The sequence below is a fragment of the Pinus tabuliformis genome, chromosome 2_1 (genome assembly GCF_031772625.1).
Source record: "Pinus tabuliformis cultivar Carrire ecotype Pingquan chromosome 2_1, CPIR1, whole genome shotgun sequence".
In the NCBI taxonomy this organism is placed as follows: Eukaryota; Viridiplantae; Streptophyta; class Pinopsida; order Pinales; family Pinaceae; genus Pinus; species Pinus tabuliformis.
The window spans coordinates 337,766,152-337,782,930 of NC_142299.1; the positions used below are offsets into that span (position 1 = coordinate 337,766,152).

The 16,779-nt window shown below is 36.0% G+C and overlaps 2 pseudogenes; both read right to left on the reverse strand.

Annotated features, from left to right (window-relative positions):
- Positions 1–3,922: 3,922 nt before the first annotated feature.
- On the reverse strand, positions 3,923–5,020 carry LOC149200217 (serine/threonine-protein phosphatase 5 pseudogene; annotated as a pseudogene).
- Positions 5,021–5,297: 277 nt separating this feature from the next.
- LOC149200218 (protein FLX-like 2 pseudogene) lies at positions 5,298–5,920 on the reverse strand (annotated as a pseudogene).
- Positions 5,921–16,779: the final 10,859 nt, after the last annotated feature.

Genomic DNA, 16,779 nt, shown 5'->3' on the forward strand with positions numbered 1-16,779 from the left:
ATGGCATACACCTCTCTCTCTCTCTCTCTCTCTCTCTCTCTCTCTCTCTCTCTCTCTCTTGCACACATTTCTCTTATACTACTCACCACTATCAACTACCTTGCTCTACCCCACACATGCTCCCAAAATGAAAATTTGGGGTTCCTCCTTGAGCTACGTGGTCCCTTAGAAGTCTAGTAGCTCAGTAAGACTTCCATAATTCCTTCCCACAATTGCTAGTAGTTGGGTGGTTAAAATATCAAATTAGAATTTTAGTACATTGAATTCAGGTAAGGTAGGAAACTTCCTAGATCCCCCTTACAACTGATCCCTCAAGCATTGAGAGTCATGCTAGGTGGTCTCTTCTTTAGTTTTAGGAATATATTTAATAAAAAATAATATATACATCAAATGAATTTTGTTAAAGTACCCACACTGACCATTCTAGCATTATCTATCTTAATTACATATCACAAAACATGGGTTTTAAAAAGGGATGTTATATATGTGCTCACCCTTAACTCCATATTTTTCAACTATGAGTTTTATTTCCATTTTTATAAGTTCTAGATTTATTATATTTATGTTAAACTTAAATCTATTAGAGTTATGATAATTGGTATTATGAATTACTATTCTCTTTAGAAGAATATGAAAAGTCTCAACTAAATATGAATAGTCATCTAGATTTTAAGAGACCTCTTAAAAGATAAATTTAAATGCCATAATTCATGTACTTACATGTGTATTTATATGAATTATTTTAGGGTGGTTGAGTTTAAATTCTCTTGAGGCATTTATTTTTTATTGTTAACTTAGAAATAGAAAAATTTTAAGAATGAAAAATTATCTTAAATGTAAAAACCTTGACAAAACTTACTAATTTTTAATATACAACTTTAAAATACTTAATTATTTTAATAAAAATATATATAATTTTAATAATTTCTATAAAAAGAATTACTATTTTAAAATTGAAATAATTTCAAAATTTCTATTCTAACTATTTCTCAAATATGGTTACTATTAAATTATAACTTTTGATATTTTTTTCCCACATGAATAATAATTTAATAATACAAAATAACATAACCCTGTGGGTTAGGTTTTCAATATTCCCCGTGAAGGGGTGTATTTCCCACTAATTTGGCAATGGCATACCCAACGCCTGCATTCTCGAGCACCTGTGAAATCGAAGAAATTGAAATGGAAAATCAAGAGATCTTCGGATGCGTTTATCCGAAGAACTTTGGCAGCCATCTCTACTGTGTTCTTCATTTACATGGATTGAGACCGTTTTTAGATCAACGGGATTTGCAGGAAGGACTACCTTTTCCATTAGAAGCTGTAATTAGAAGCTGTAATTGGATAATTTCATAATTAATGAAAGATGACAATTTTTTTTATATAAATTAAAATCATTCAATTCAATTCATAATGAATAAATAAGTAAAAATATATTTCAAAATGAAATAGTGAACAATTTTATTGGGTAACTTAGCTTTCTATTTAAGTAATTAAGTTAAGCTTCTATTTATTTGAAGAAATTGCCCTCTATTCTCAATTTGATTGTGCTATTTTCATAATGACATGCAAAGTTAATGAATAAATGACTTGAGATTGTAGTTTTCATTTTTTGTTATTAAATAATGTTATATTCTCTCTTGAAAAACTAATAATATTAAAATATTAAATTCAAATGTACATATGTCTTTGAAATTATCACAATTTAACAATCCTATCTGTGTCTCTTTACACATTTTAGAACCATAATTAATTTCAAAATCCTTATTCTAATTATTCCTCAAATATTGTTACTATTCAATTATAACTTTTCATTTTCTTAGGTGAATAATAGTTAATAATACAAATTAGAATTATGGATGAGGTTTCCAACTTTACCTTGCTTAATGTGAAAGGTGTGTATTTCCCATTAATTTTTACTAACTATCCTGTTCCGTATGCAACACTTTTAGTTGGAAAATTTGTACAGATATCAATTTGACTGACACGTGTGAGGGGTCGTCCAATTGAATAGATGCATGTCAAGTTGTAGTCCATAAGATTCACATTAGACAATATTCTTTTTGGGATGATGTCGACGTCTCCTTCGTGCATTGTTCACGACATGTGGAAGGTGCAGGTGAGCCCTTTAAGCTGCACAGGAAGATGGAAAAGCAAGAATTGTGGGTCACACATGCAAACAGATCAAGATTCGATCCGGTAGACCATTAACAATGTGGACCCCACACGCAAAGGTTCATGACCTGAAGGAGAAAACATTTTTTCTTTAATTTATTAACCAGTGCCTCTACGGATGGTTTATGTAATCGCTGCACTCCCCATTGCCCACTTTAATTTTTTTCTTTCTCGTAATCACTTCAGACCTCATTTCTTAGGTCTCCATTGTTTGTGTTTATCAAGAGTTTTCTTAGTGATATGCAATTTGTATCATTTTAAGAATGAGACATTAAGATATGCTTTTTAGAAGATTTTTACACTATTGCTATATCAATATGTTTATATATATGAAAAATAGTAGATGATTTGGAAACCAATGCCACATTGATGCCAAGCTTATGGCTTGGTACCTTAGGATCGAAACAGGTGTATCTGATACTCATTCGCTGCTACAGTTGTCACTTCTAATTCGGTCTTGTATCTAATTTCAACCCTGCATACATATCAGCTCCTCATCAAATAAACCCTCAGCCCTACTACAATCAATGTTTCACTGATCCCACACACCAGTGATACGATATCGGCCTTTGCGAATATGCCCAGGTTTCCTCTCAGCTTGGCATAGTTTGGAAAAGCATGCTCGGCCTAAAGGTTGGCCAAAAAACCCCAAATGCGAGCCCGAGTACCTCGATTTCAAAATTTGCTCTCAGAATGACCTCAAACAACCTACCAATTTGTGCCCTGGTCTAATAATTCGATTCCTTTTCTAGACTGCAGCAATCACTTTGATTCCTCATATGGATTCAGAGGTCCATGGCATTCCTCTATCTCGCTTTGCGGAAGGCGTTGCATCCAACTATGTACCCCCAAATGAGGGCCACCATAGTGACCAACAATACAATATCGGCCACTCTCTAGTCTATTTTCAGGTTTTCCAACAGCCCCACTTTACAGGAATTGCAACTGTAGCACAATTGTGTTTGGTTGTTATTCCAGAGCAAGCAATCAAAATCTGCACCTTGGTTTATGGGGCTTATCCAATATGTTGGATTCACAAATGTATATCCACATTCTGTTGGCAGTTTACAACATCCAGACTTCAACCACAACACAATATCGAAACACACTAATACGTTGGAAATTAATTTCTGTGCATATATATAAATCGATACATAATTACAAAATGAGACTCGTTGTGTCTACTCGGCCTAATCCTCTAATTTAATGGCCTCTGATCCATCATATTCCCTAGACTTACAAAACAATAACTAAAATCTAATCTCTCCCCCCCTCTGTGACATTCTTCGAATATATCTTCTATACCCAGGATTCTGAACCGGTTATGATTCAGTTCCACCTTTTCCTCAACTAGATCTTGATATCCTCAATGACCCACAAACCTCTAACTAACACCTAAATTAGGATTTCTTATCCCTACAAAATCTCACCAGACTAGATCTAATTAGGTTCTCAAACATTGGAGAACACTTACAATTCAAACCTATTAATAACTTATAAAAAATGCATTTAATCGACCCTAGGAAACCAAATTTCTAGTAATACCAACAACCCCCTAAGCTAACATAGATATAATTTGGTACTTGAGCCAATGCTCCTGCATCAGACTCCCACACTTGAAAACATTCATGATCTCTTGATCATGTGCTTTCAAAAAGAAAAAATTTCCTCCTAGATCCCAGACTTTGTTCTGGAGTTGTCCATATGTTCTGCTCCTCCATTTCTATTGTATGTTAGCTTCTTCCTACTTCATCTTCCTTCTCTGGTCACAACATTTTGGAGCTAAGAAAACCGTAATAAGTTTTCCATCATGTTCAATTTCATAACCTTCCTCTTTAACTTCATGAGACCTGACCACCAGCTCAAGATTTTTTTCTTGGAGAAACCTTTTGGTCACATCTTCTCTAAAAGACAAACCAACATCTCGTTTGTTGGGCCCATGCCCTTTACGAGGCTGTGGATCACTCCAAAGTATTGCACACATCATACCCTCTTCAGGTGGCTCTCGGAATCGATCAATTTCTTTGATATCATCCAGTTTTATACCATCAACACTAAAAATACCACCATGGAAAACAAAAATCTTGTCATTGAGGACATGAGCCAAAGGCAAGCAACAAAACACTTCAACGAACAACTCAACCATGCTTTCACTATACTTGGACTTGAATTCACCCTCAAAACCATAAATCTTGTTCATACTCCTTTTTTCATGATTTCCTCTTGAAAGATAGAGTCCAGTTGGACACATACACTTGAATGTGAATAGCACAAGTATGACTTCAACTGAAAATGATCCTCGATCAACACAATCACCATTAAGAAGATAAGGACTGTCCTTCGAAGGAAGCCCATTAATCTCAAAGATGTTCAAAAGGTCATAATTCTGACCATGGATGTCACCATAAATAGTGAATTGCTTTCCATTCGGAATATTGATGTCAACCAGCAATGGCATCACCTTCAACAAATCCTTTACTTGCAATAATATTTGAAATGCATACCTTCTGTGTATATTTTTCTGATTCTTGAAGTCATCCATCATTTTCTTTATAAATTCCAATGTCACATTTTCTCCTTCTATTCTAGCACCAGCATACTGGGGCTCTACCTATATTGAACGAAAATCAATGGAATCCACAACAGAATGATTCTCAAGATCATTCACTGAGATGGCCTCAATAAGTCTAACTTTTTGGATTGCTGTCTCGGTCTCTTTAAGCTTCTTGGTGGCATCAGGATCATTTGGACAAATTCTCTTAACCTGCTGAAAATCTTTTAGTACTTGATTGATCACCTTTTCTGATGCTGCCAACCTTTGCCTTCTGGTCTGCTTCAACATCAGCTTCCTTATGTTCTCAATCTCTATTTCCAGTAGATCTTCTTGCTGGTCTTCTTAATTAATTCTTCCTTCTTGCTTTAGCTGGTTGCTTCTGTCCAGCTGCATCTTCCTTTTTTTCACACATTTAGACTGTGTGTCTCCTTTCAACAGTATTTCAACTTGTTGTTCTGGACTTTCTTCTTTCATCAACACTTCAGTGTGTTGATTCAACTCCTTTAAAGAGTTTTCAAGCTTTTCCTTTGCATCATCTATTCTAATAATGCTTCCTTGCCCTAGTTCATAGTTGTGAACTTCTTCCTCTGCTTCTACTTCCTTTACTGCTTGCAACCTTTTCATACTCGAATGTAGCCCTTCCACATTGAAGCTCCTGCCTTAAGCTCTCTACTTCTCTATCCATAGCAGGAATATGTTGAAATTCTGCATGGGCTCGTTGCAATTCTTGATTTAGCTGTTGCACTTGCTCATTTAAATCTTGTCTAGCTGATTGAAGACTCTGTGCACCAGAACGAGCTTGTTGCAACTCTGCCTTGATAGATTCACTAGCCTAGAGATCTGCCTCCATATTTGCAATTTTGTCCAAAAAAATTCTAATTTGTTGATTCTTATCATTCTGCATAGTTGTAATATGCAAATGCAATCGCTCCAGTTCATGTTGAGACATAAAAGATCTTGTCTCAAAGCTCCATGTGTTGCAACTAACCTTTGGTTTTCTGTTGTAGGCCTTTACATCTCCACTCTTTGTGTTGTAAGCTTATGTCCCAACACTTCTGGTGGTGGTAACATATCCAAAGGATGATGACCTGCAGGAGGTCCCACTGCTGGACCATATATCTCAAGCCCCATGCCTGGGCCTTGAAGGTGTCTAGCAAAAGGGGGTGGCATGTGACCTCTACTAGCCATCTCTTTGTCTCTACAAATTCCTCTCCCAGTCGATTGTGACAAGGACTGAGGAAGAAATGTGGAAGATATCTTGTAGTCTTCATCAAGTACTGGTGCTTTTAGCCATTTCTCCACCAACTCTAGCTCCTTCTCCCATACATTAGCTTCTTGATGAGAGCTTCTTTCTTCTTCTCCTTGATCCTGTTGTTGACTTCTTGTCATTGTCAACTCTTCTTCCTTTTTTTCGCCTTTCGCTAGGTGAATTTTTGCTTCATGTCTTCTTCCTTGAGGTATCTTTTTCAGGTTGATCAACCCAACATCTCCCATGGTTCAATCAATCATTCCTTTCATCATGACAACGTGATAATATTTTACTATGTTTTCAGATAACATAGTCTCTTCTTCGTGAACTTCTTTGACAATCTTCATTGGTTGTCCTTTTTCACCTGCATAATTGACATTAACACTTGAATTAGTATTACAAATATGAGACTTCAATGTCTCAGACAACATTTCAGTATGTTGTGTTGAGTGTTCCTTCAATTATTCTGTCACTGGTTCAACCTGTTTCTCTGAATTTCCTTCTAGTCTTCCCATCACCATTTCATAATATCTCCTTGAGATTTCCTCAAGGTTTCCTGTTAACATTTCAGTATGTTGATCCAAGTTCTCTTCTAAACTTTCGAGACCCTCATACAATCTCACCTCTTCCTCATCATCATCCAGAGATATTCCTTCCTCTGGCTTGCAAATAACTTCATCTGCTTCTCCTGCTTCTTCAAGCATTTTCCTCTGAATAATTTTGCCTGTGACATCTTCAATTCTTATCCTTGACTCAAAGAATTTGAGTTCCTTTGTCCATAAGGCAATCTCCTTTTGCTTCCACCTCATCTATAATGAGTACCAAATCACCTTCTTTCCTTTTAGTGGAAAGGTCCATCCTCTTTTCTGGTCTTTTGGTTCTTGTAGTAGCTCTGTCAATATCTCCAATCTTGCTTTCATGTCAGCAAGTTGCATGTCAAGCTCCTCTTGACTCATCCTCTTCATGCCTTTTGTCTTGGCATCCTTTCCTCTATAGTGGCTTTCTTCAGAACCTCTGCAATGATCTTCCATCATCTTTGTCTTCATCTTCTCTTCATGCGCTCCTCACTCCACTGCAACAAGCCTCCACAATAGAAAGTCCACCTTACTAAAATCTTACCTCACTAAGCTCTCCTCACTCAATCATTTGGTAAGCACGATCCTCTATCTGGAACCTTTTCTTGAGCAACATATTTGTTTTTTCTAGGCTTTCGCAAGCTCTCACTCTCCCTTGAGAACACTTCAATTGTCCTCTCTGTTCAATCTCTTGTTGTATTCTTCAAGTTCACTACCAATTCAGAGTGCTTTCTTTGCTCTGCTTTTCCCTTTGCCTGCTACTGAAAACCTTCAATCACAGTTTATCAACTCAGTTAAAACAAAATATCACCATATATATATTTTTTATGATCCCTGCAGGATCATGTCCATCTGCATTTTGCATGGACTGTCTCAAATTATTTGCTTTCTGCAAATTCTTTCTTTGAGAGTAAAACTCTTCTCCTCTCTGTTCTGCTATGTGTTCGGATTTAAAATCTCCCTTGAGAATGAAATTCTCAGCTCTCTCTGCTATCTTTCATCTCTGTTATCTTTGATCTCTATTGTCCTTGGCCATTTTCCCTCTGCAAATTTTCCTTGGAAGTATTAATCACATCCCATCTTTGCTATCTTACGTCCTTGCTACTGTCAGCTTCTGCTTTTTTCCAAGACCTGCTTTCTCCCTGTGCAACCTTTGAACCCTTGCACACAAAACATGCTTGTTTGTCTTTTTGTCCTGCCAGTGTTTCTGATTACCAGCTCTGTCACCTTGGTTGGTCACACTCTTCTTTCTTCGCACGCAAAAACTCCTTTCTGCGGGAAATATTTTCCCCACTCTGATACCAAAAATGATGCCAAGCGTATGGCTTGGTACTTTAGGATTGAAATAGGTGTATCTGATACTCATTCGTCGCTACAGCGGTCACTTCTAATTCAGTCTTGTATCTAATTTCAACCCTACATACATATTAGCTCCTCATCAAATAAACCCTCGACCCTACTACGATCAATGTTTCATTGATCCCACACACCAGTGATACAGTATCGACCTTTGCGAATTCGCCCAGGTTTCCTCTCAGCTTGGCAAAGTTTGGACAAGCATGCTTGGCCTAGAGGTTGGTCAAGAAACCCCAAATGCGAGCCTAAGTACCCCAGTTTCAAAAATTTATCTTAGCATGACCTCAAACAACCTACCATTTTGTGCCCTAGTCTAATAATTCGACTCCTTTTCCAGACTGCGACAACCACTTTGATTCCTTAGATGGATTCAGAGGTCCATGGCATTCCTTTGTCTCGCTTTGCGGAAGGCGCTGCATCCAACTATGTACCCCCAAATGAGGGCCACCATAGTGACCAACAATACAATATTGGCCACTCTCTAGTCTATTTTCAAGTTTTCCAACAGCGCCACTTTATAGGAATTGCAACTGTAGCACAACTATGTCTGGTCGTTATTCCAGAGCAAGCAATCAAAATCCGCGTCTTGGTTTATTGGGCTTATCCAATATGTTGGATTCACAAATGTATATCCACATTCTGTTGGCGGTTTACAGCATCCAGACTGCAACCACAAGACAATATCGAAACACACTAATACGTTGGAAATTAATTTCTGTGCATATATATAAATCGATACATAATTACAAAATGAGACTCAATGTGTCTACTTGGCCTGATCTTCTAATTTAATGGCCTCTGATCCATCATATGCCCTAGGATTACAAAACAATAACTAAAATCTAATCTCTCCCCCCCCCTCTGTTACATTCTTCAAATATATCTTCTATACCCAGGATTCTGAACCAGTTATGATTCAGTTCCACCTTTTCCTCAACTAGATCTTGATATCCCCAACGACCCACAAACCTCTAACTAACACCTAAATTAGGATTTCTTATCCCTACAAAATCTCACCAGACTAGATCTAATCAGGTTCTCAAACATTCGAGAACACTTACAATTCAAATATATTAATAACTTATAAAAAATACATTTAATCGACCCTAGGAAACCAACTTCCTAGTAATACTAGCAACCCCCTAAGCTAACATAGATATAATTTGGTACTTGAGGCAATGCTTGTGCATCACACATGTCATTTCAAGGGTGTGGCTTGTTATCACTAGAGTCTTTTGGCCATGTCATTCTTTACTTTTTTTCATGAATTACTTTATTTTTTATATTTAGGCCTTTTTACATTTCTCCCTTAACATTATTATTTTATTACTTCATGTCCATTTAAAATAATCAACATAAATTTCAAAGTAAATAAATGATAATTTATTATCAATTTCTTGGCTTTCTCAATCGTGAACTTGATTATTTGTCATTGTCTACCGATATTATGTTTTGGAGTTTTCTAGTGGATTTTTCTTAGAATCCTACAAGGATTGTTTTGAATCACAAGTTTGAGCTGTAAACTCTCCACAATATGAGTGTTCCAAGAGTTTTTCAAGATGTTGAATCCATATATGTAGTAAAAAACTCATGTTAAATAACCAAATATCATGATTTAATCAAAAACATTTTGTGGGATTCCATCCCAAAACTTCAAAAAGTATAATAGTTAGAGAATGTCTTATTATTTACTATTTATTTCCAAAACAATATGTTTGGACCACCTTTCCCGAACAAATATTATTTTAATATTTCTTTCATTCCCACTTCCAAACTATATAATATTTTAATATTCACTTTATGTTGGTGCAAATATCTTTTTCACAACACTTTTCACTGCCATTACTTACACTTCCACAATTTTCTAGTGATAACCAATTTGCACCAACATTTTTTTGCATTGCGCAAATTACACAATCCATACTTAGTCTATTTTCTAACTATGCAAGTTGAGGGTGTAGGTTTTGAAGAACTCTCCCACAAAGATGTACTTCCTCATGGATCATCCAACAAAGACTTACCTTTACATGGATCATTCTACAAAGACATACTTAGTATAATTTCTAAGGTGGAGGAGACTTATCATAGTATTAAAACAATAATATGGATATCTTTATGTTAATGAAGTAAGTAATTATTATTGCAATGAAAGGATAAAGTAAGAGCTTATCTCATAAGCATAAATTCCGGAAAAACTCTTACATGATAAAACAATAAATTTATATCTAAACATAATTCCTTCTTTCAGGCAATGGATAACTCTTGCCCACCAAAAATATAGGAGAAACAATAAAATTTCTATCAAATGAGGGAGAATGTCTCCACAAATACCTATTAAAATATTTCTATGCGAAATACGCCAAATTTGATCAACTCTTCCAATTAGATAATTGACGAGAAATTAAGGCTAATACTTTATTTTACATTTTATATTCATCTATGTAACTTTACTCCTATCTAGGTGAAAGAGAATACAAATTACACCACCAAGAATTCTAGAGACATTTAAGCATCATGTTACATCTAGTGCCTGCATACATGATAATTTTGAGGTTGGAGAATCCAAAAAAAGTCTCTTACACTTTGTGACAACTAAAAACTGTTTAAGTTTTCCAACTTAAACATGTATTATGTTCCATGGTTGTACCAACAACTACATACTATACATTAATTTTATAATAGATTTATAGGCTTCATGATTTCATTGATTATTTCTTTAATGAGTTATTCAGATGTTCTATGAAGACTTTTCTAATCAAATCTTCAATATGATACATTGATATTTCTAGGATTTCTCTTGTTTTAAGAATAAATTACATATTTATATTCAATTTCCTTCCAAATTCAATATTCAACTATTCACCTAAGATCAAATTCCAACTCAGCACTAGTTATAAAACACTGAATAACAATATCATTTCATTAATAGACAAAGGTTTATACACTTATTTGAACAAAAGTAGTATGTTGGAAACTGAAGAAGCTAGAGCCACTCTCTACACAACTGTAGGCACAACTAGACTACAAATTTCTTTCCACTAGCCACCATTGAGCTAGATTTGATGGCTTAGGAGGAAGCTTCTCTCAGAGTTCTACAGATGGAAATTAGGTTAAAGGACATGAAGGATACTCTCCTTCATACACAAAGATTCCTAGATCGTCTTTCAACCACAGAGCCAAGTCTTGTTATCTCTCATCATGTGACCACTTTGGGTCTACAGAGCATAAGGGAGTGATTTTTAGTGTTTTTTGTGCATATATTAAACAATATTTCTTAACATTTTCATTTGGAATTCTAGCTTAGGATGATAAATTCATCATTGAATTCCATCACTAATCGGGTAGTCCATAATTTCACATAGGTTTGTGTGACTTAGATGATTCTTTGTCACCCCCAAGCAAAGTCACATTTTTAACCCACATGTGTTTCTGGTTTTTATTCAAAAGTTCTAATGGTTCACTGGCATACCTCTCTCTCTCTCTTTTGCACACATTTCACTTACACTACTCACCACTATCCTCTACCCTACTCTGCCCCACACATGCTCCCAACATGAGAATTTGGGGTTCCTCCTTGAGCTATGTGGTCCCTTAGAAGTCTCCACATTGGGTATGGAGTCCCTACTCCTAGAGTAGCTCAGTAAGACTTCCATAATTCCTTCCCACAATTGCTAGTAGTTGGGTGGTTCAAATATCAAACCATAATTTTAGTACATTGAATTCAGGTAAGGTAGGAAACTTCCTAGATCCCCCTTACAACTGTTCACTCGAGCATTAAGAGTCATGCTAGGTGGTCTCTTCTTTAGTTTTAGCAATATATTTAATAAAAATTAATATTTACATCAAATGAATTTTGTTAAAATACCCACGTTGACCATTCTAGGATTATCTATCTTAATTACATATCACAAAACATGGGTTTTAAAAAGGGGTATATATGTGCTCACCCTTAACTCCATCTTTTTCAACTATGAGCTTTATTTCCATTTTTATAAGTTCTAGATTCATTATATGTCTCCACTATATTATCATATCTTATCTTAAGACAAACCTAGTGTCCTACAAGGCAAAGTCCTAGTTACTTTTTCCTACAAGGCAGATTCATCTAGTTACTTTGTTGAACTTGATTTGTTACTCTATGTCTTAAATGCTTTGTATGTTCTAGTTTCTCAACTAACAAGTAAAATTATTATTTTTCTGAGCTCTTTAATTAAGGGGGTGTTTTGAACTCATCTCTCAACACTCATTGGTCTGGTTTTCTCAAGGAGATAAATCAACCATGTAGCCTCTATAGTCTTGTTCTAATTATATATTTTATGTTTCAAAATAAAATAGAAATGAACCTCTTAAAGAAAAATAGTAACAATAATTTTGAAGCTACATTGTTGAAGCAATAGCACACCGGAAAAATCCAGGTTGCGGGTATAGTCGGCTTTAGAACTTTTCAATAGAATGAGTTCGAAGTACAATACATCTTATTTTTTTAGCAGATGTTAAAGAAAAGGCATTACATTTGGTGCAAAGGGAGCTTCTGAGGGGCCTGACTCAAAGAGAAGTGGATATAAATAACATTTATGAAGGTATAGGGATGTTTGAAAAGCATCTCCAATCTGCTCATGTATAAAGATGTCTTTTGTTCATACGCCTTTTGTCAAACCAATCCACTCCATGGATGTTTCTTCAAGTATGCTTGGGGCACTTCTCTTTGGAAAACCTGAATCATATTGGGATGCTAAACTTAATAAATCAAAAGTTCAAATGAAAGTTTCACCTGATATAAAGAAGAGATTAAAAATCAGTTACCACGCACTCAGCGAAGAGGAGCAGAAGATCTCTTTAGATATCGCCTTTTTTTCATAGGAAAAAGCAAAAGAAGTGCCATAACAGTTTGGAACGAATCAGGCTGGAACGGATTGCTGGGGCTTAAAAATTTAGAGGGCAAATGTTTAGCTGAAGTCGATGATAAGACAGATTGCAGAGGAAGAAAGGCCGCGCCGTCTTTGGCGTCCCACCGGGGACATTGATGAATGGTTGCACAAATACTCCTCTGTACGTCCTCAATCATTCAAACTTTTTAAATAGTTAACCTTTTTCAATTTCCCCATCGTTTTTGCCTTCAAAATAATTAAATTTAACCATACCAAGCTGTATACAGTTTCTTGATTCTCCATCCGAATGAACAGGTTTTAACTGAAGCACGCGGAATTTGGCTGCTCGGAAGCATAGCACCAAACGAGTGGGGAACCACGTGATATTGAAGCTTTGCAATTGGCTGGAAAATAAATGTTATCGTTTTCTTGGTCGTGATGTCATGAATTTTCAACTTGTTGAGACTGAAGGACATCTGCTAGATCGTATTTTGCGGGTGCATTCGCCAAATCTCTCATGGCTTTCTTGGCGTCATTGTCCCTACACTTGTCTACATTCCTCGATTGCATTTAAGAATTTAAGGGTTTTGAAAGTGGAGGGGGCTGTATTGAAAACATTATGGCAAGGCATATCGGAGGTAAATCTAAACTTTTTAGTTCAAGTGTGTTCATTGGCTATCGATATTGCATAAAAGGGCGTCCAATTATTTCTCACCGTTTTTCCATCGGAGTTGTTTATAATGCGACTTTTTGGAGATTCCGGTGACGGAATCCGGCGGATGAAATTGAGGTTAAATCTTGATTTATTGCAGTTAAAATGGTTTTTTAACTGCATATTTGGACTCAGCACCCTCGAAAACCCATGGGACGCTTTCATTGTGCAGAAACTAGCTATCAAACTTGCGATTCCAATAAATTCATGCCGGATTTCGACCGGAAAAACCCGCCGGAAAGGCTTTCAAAAAGTCGCGTTATAGACAACTGCTTTCCCATCTTTCTTACACTCGAAATGGTTGATCTTGCGGGCACCTTTGCAGTTGCGGGAATTAGAGATTATAAATGCGAGCTGGCTCTCCAGCATTCCAAAGTCCATGGGGCAGCTGAAGCACCTGGAAAGGATCGTCATTGGTTCTTCCTCTCTTGCTAAATTCCCTGAAGAATTCGGTCATGTGAACTCGTTGAAGTCCTTGGTGTTACGTGCTGACAGATTTAAATCATTACCAAACTCTTTTGTTAAATTGAGAAACCTCCAACGTTGGTGCTATGAATTTAAAATTTTTTAAAAATATTTAAATTTAAAAAATATTTAAAAAATAAATATGAAATTAGTGTAATTTAAATAATAATAATAATTAGACCATGAGCGTAACAAAAGCGCCTTGAACTTTATAATCTTCGGTTTGAAAGAAGAGGTAGACGAGGATACTTTAGCCATAGCCCAGACAGAATTACATAACAGATTACAAATTGAAACAACGTGCCTCAGAGAAGGAGAAACTAATTGAGAATAAAGGAAGGCTAATCCGAATAAAAGTGAATTCTACTGACCATAAGTATGACATACTTAGTAAAACCTCAAGTATAAAAGGAACGAGAATATTTATAAATGAAGATCTCATTCCAGAATATCAAGGAGAATTGAGAAAGGAGGTTCAAAAGGTAAAGGAAGTTAGGAAGGAAGGAAAATGGGCAATAATCAGAAATAGAAAAGCCATTGTTCGAGATAGAAACCAAAAAGATAATAATAAATAGCAATTCAACATGCTCCAGATTCTTTCTTGGAACTGTCAGTGCTTTCCATGGAACAAAGGCCCCAAGCTAAGTTGGATCTCAAATGATGTTGATATTACTTTGCTTGTTGAAACTTGGGAGCATGAAGAATCTCGGGTCCCTAACATAGATGGTTTTACATTATGGTCTACCTGGAATAAGCGATCCTCCCATAGAAGCATTGGGGGTATAGCTTGTTACATTAAGAAGAACATCTCTCCCGCTAGGATTTATAAAAACGACCCTTACAATCAATGTAGTTGGATAGAAATTACTGACATTTATGATAAAAAGACCTACATAGCAAACCGTTATTTCCCCCCCATCAATTTTAACTTCTATAAGAAAAAGAATCTAGATAAAAATATTCCTTACAATGGTTTAGAGAATGATATTTCTAGCCTAAGGAATGAAGGCAATATCCTTTTAATGGGTGACTTTAATGCTCGAACTTTAAGCAACCAAGCTATTCTTCTAAGCAATCATTCCAACCCTAATCCTCTTTGGTTAGACGAAGACCTTTCTCTCGCTAGCCGGTATAAAAGGAGCTCTGAAGAACTCGGGGAGAATTTGTTTGGGTCGGAGTTAATCAAGCTCTGTAGTGCTCAAGATCTCATAATTTGCAACGGTCTAAAGAAGTGGCCCAAATCTAGCCAGATGACCTACATCCATGGGCTTGGTAGCAGTGTGGTAGACTATGTTATCTCTGATCTCCCTCTATACAACGAAATAACAAATTTTGACATCTTAAACGACCACGAGCTTGACTCTGATCATAAGCCTTTACTTATAACTCTCAATTTTGTCATGCATAGAGATCCAATAGAAGATAATCCTTATAGCCAAAAGAAGTTAATCTTTGATAGAAATAAAAAAGTATCTCTTTCTAAATGAATTAAAAACTAATTTGCTTCCTTTATCTAGTATAGACAACATAGAAGATCTCTATCATAATTTTACTACAACTCTCTCATATTCTATTAACAAGTTCTCATTTGAAGTTTCAAGTAATAAAATAAATAGAAAAACCAACCCATGGTATGACAAAGATTGTAAAAGTGCGAGGAGAGAAATTAAGGAAGTTGTTGATGAATCTCTTAAAATTTGCAAGATAAAAATATACAAAGCCCTAACTAAAAGGAAAAAAACGCAGTATATTCATAAAAGACAAAAGAATCTCTTACACCTCTCTAAAGTAGCTCCTAAGAAATTCTAGAGGCAAATTCTTACTAGGAAAACTAAAGATAATAATAAAATTGCTTTACAGGACTGGAATTCCTATCTTAAAAATCTTTATGAATCTCCAAATGTCATGGATAACTTTGAAACCCTGCTCACAACGAAATACGTTTTCTCATTAGAAGACATTGATTTTGGGGTTAGTCGCTTGGCTAATGGGAAAGCTAAGGACATTGAAGGCTACCAGGCGGAAATCTTAAAAATTGGAAGTCCTGTCCTCATCCTCCACATTCACAAGCTTTTCAATCAAGCGATCAAGCAAGGGTTCCCTAAACCATGGAATCAAAGCCTCATTATCCATATTTTTAAAAGTGGGGATACAAATAACCCCTCTAATTATCGAACAATTATGATCAGCCCTCTCCTAGCCAAGTTATATGGTATTATTTTGGAAAAGAAGTTGAGCATATGGCTTGAAAGTGAAGGGAAGCGGGCTAAAGGCCAAGCGGGTTTTAGAAAGTAGCACTCAACAACAGACCACCTCATTACGCTTAAGATCATTGTGGAGGAATGTCGCAATGATAAACCGAATCTCTTTTGTTGCTTTGTGGACTTTAGAAAGGCTTTCGATACAGTTCCTAGAAACAACCTTTGGAACAGACTAGAAGAGCTAAAAGTTCCTTTTGAGTTGAGAGCTGCTGCTATAAGGTTATACGAGAATGTAATTGCCAAGTTAAAGAGCAATGAGAGGTGGTCGAAAGATATTAAGTGTAATATCGAAGTTAAACAAGGTTTCCCCCTCTCCCCTACCCTATTTGGCATTTACATCGACAAGCTAGAAGGTTGTTTAGAGGAAGCAGGATGTGTTGGCACGATCTTAGCTGGGATAGTCATCATCCTTCTTCTCTACACTGACGATATTGTTCTTCTCACAAGGTGCCCATTTGATCTTGATAAGAAATTTATACTTCTTAAGGATTTCTGCTCTACCATGGGTATGATTGTTAACACTGACAAAACAAAAGTTATGATTATCAAATCCAATAAAGA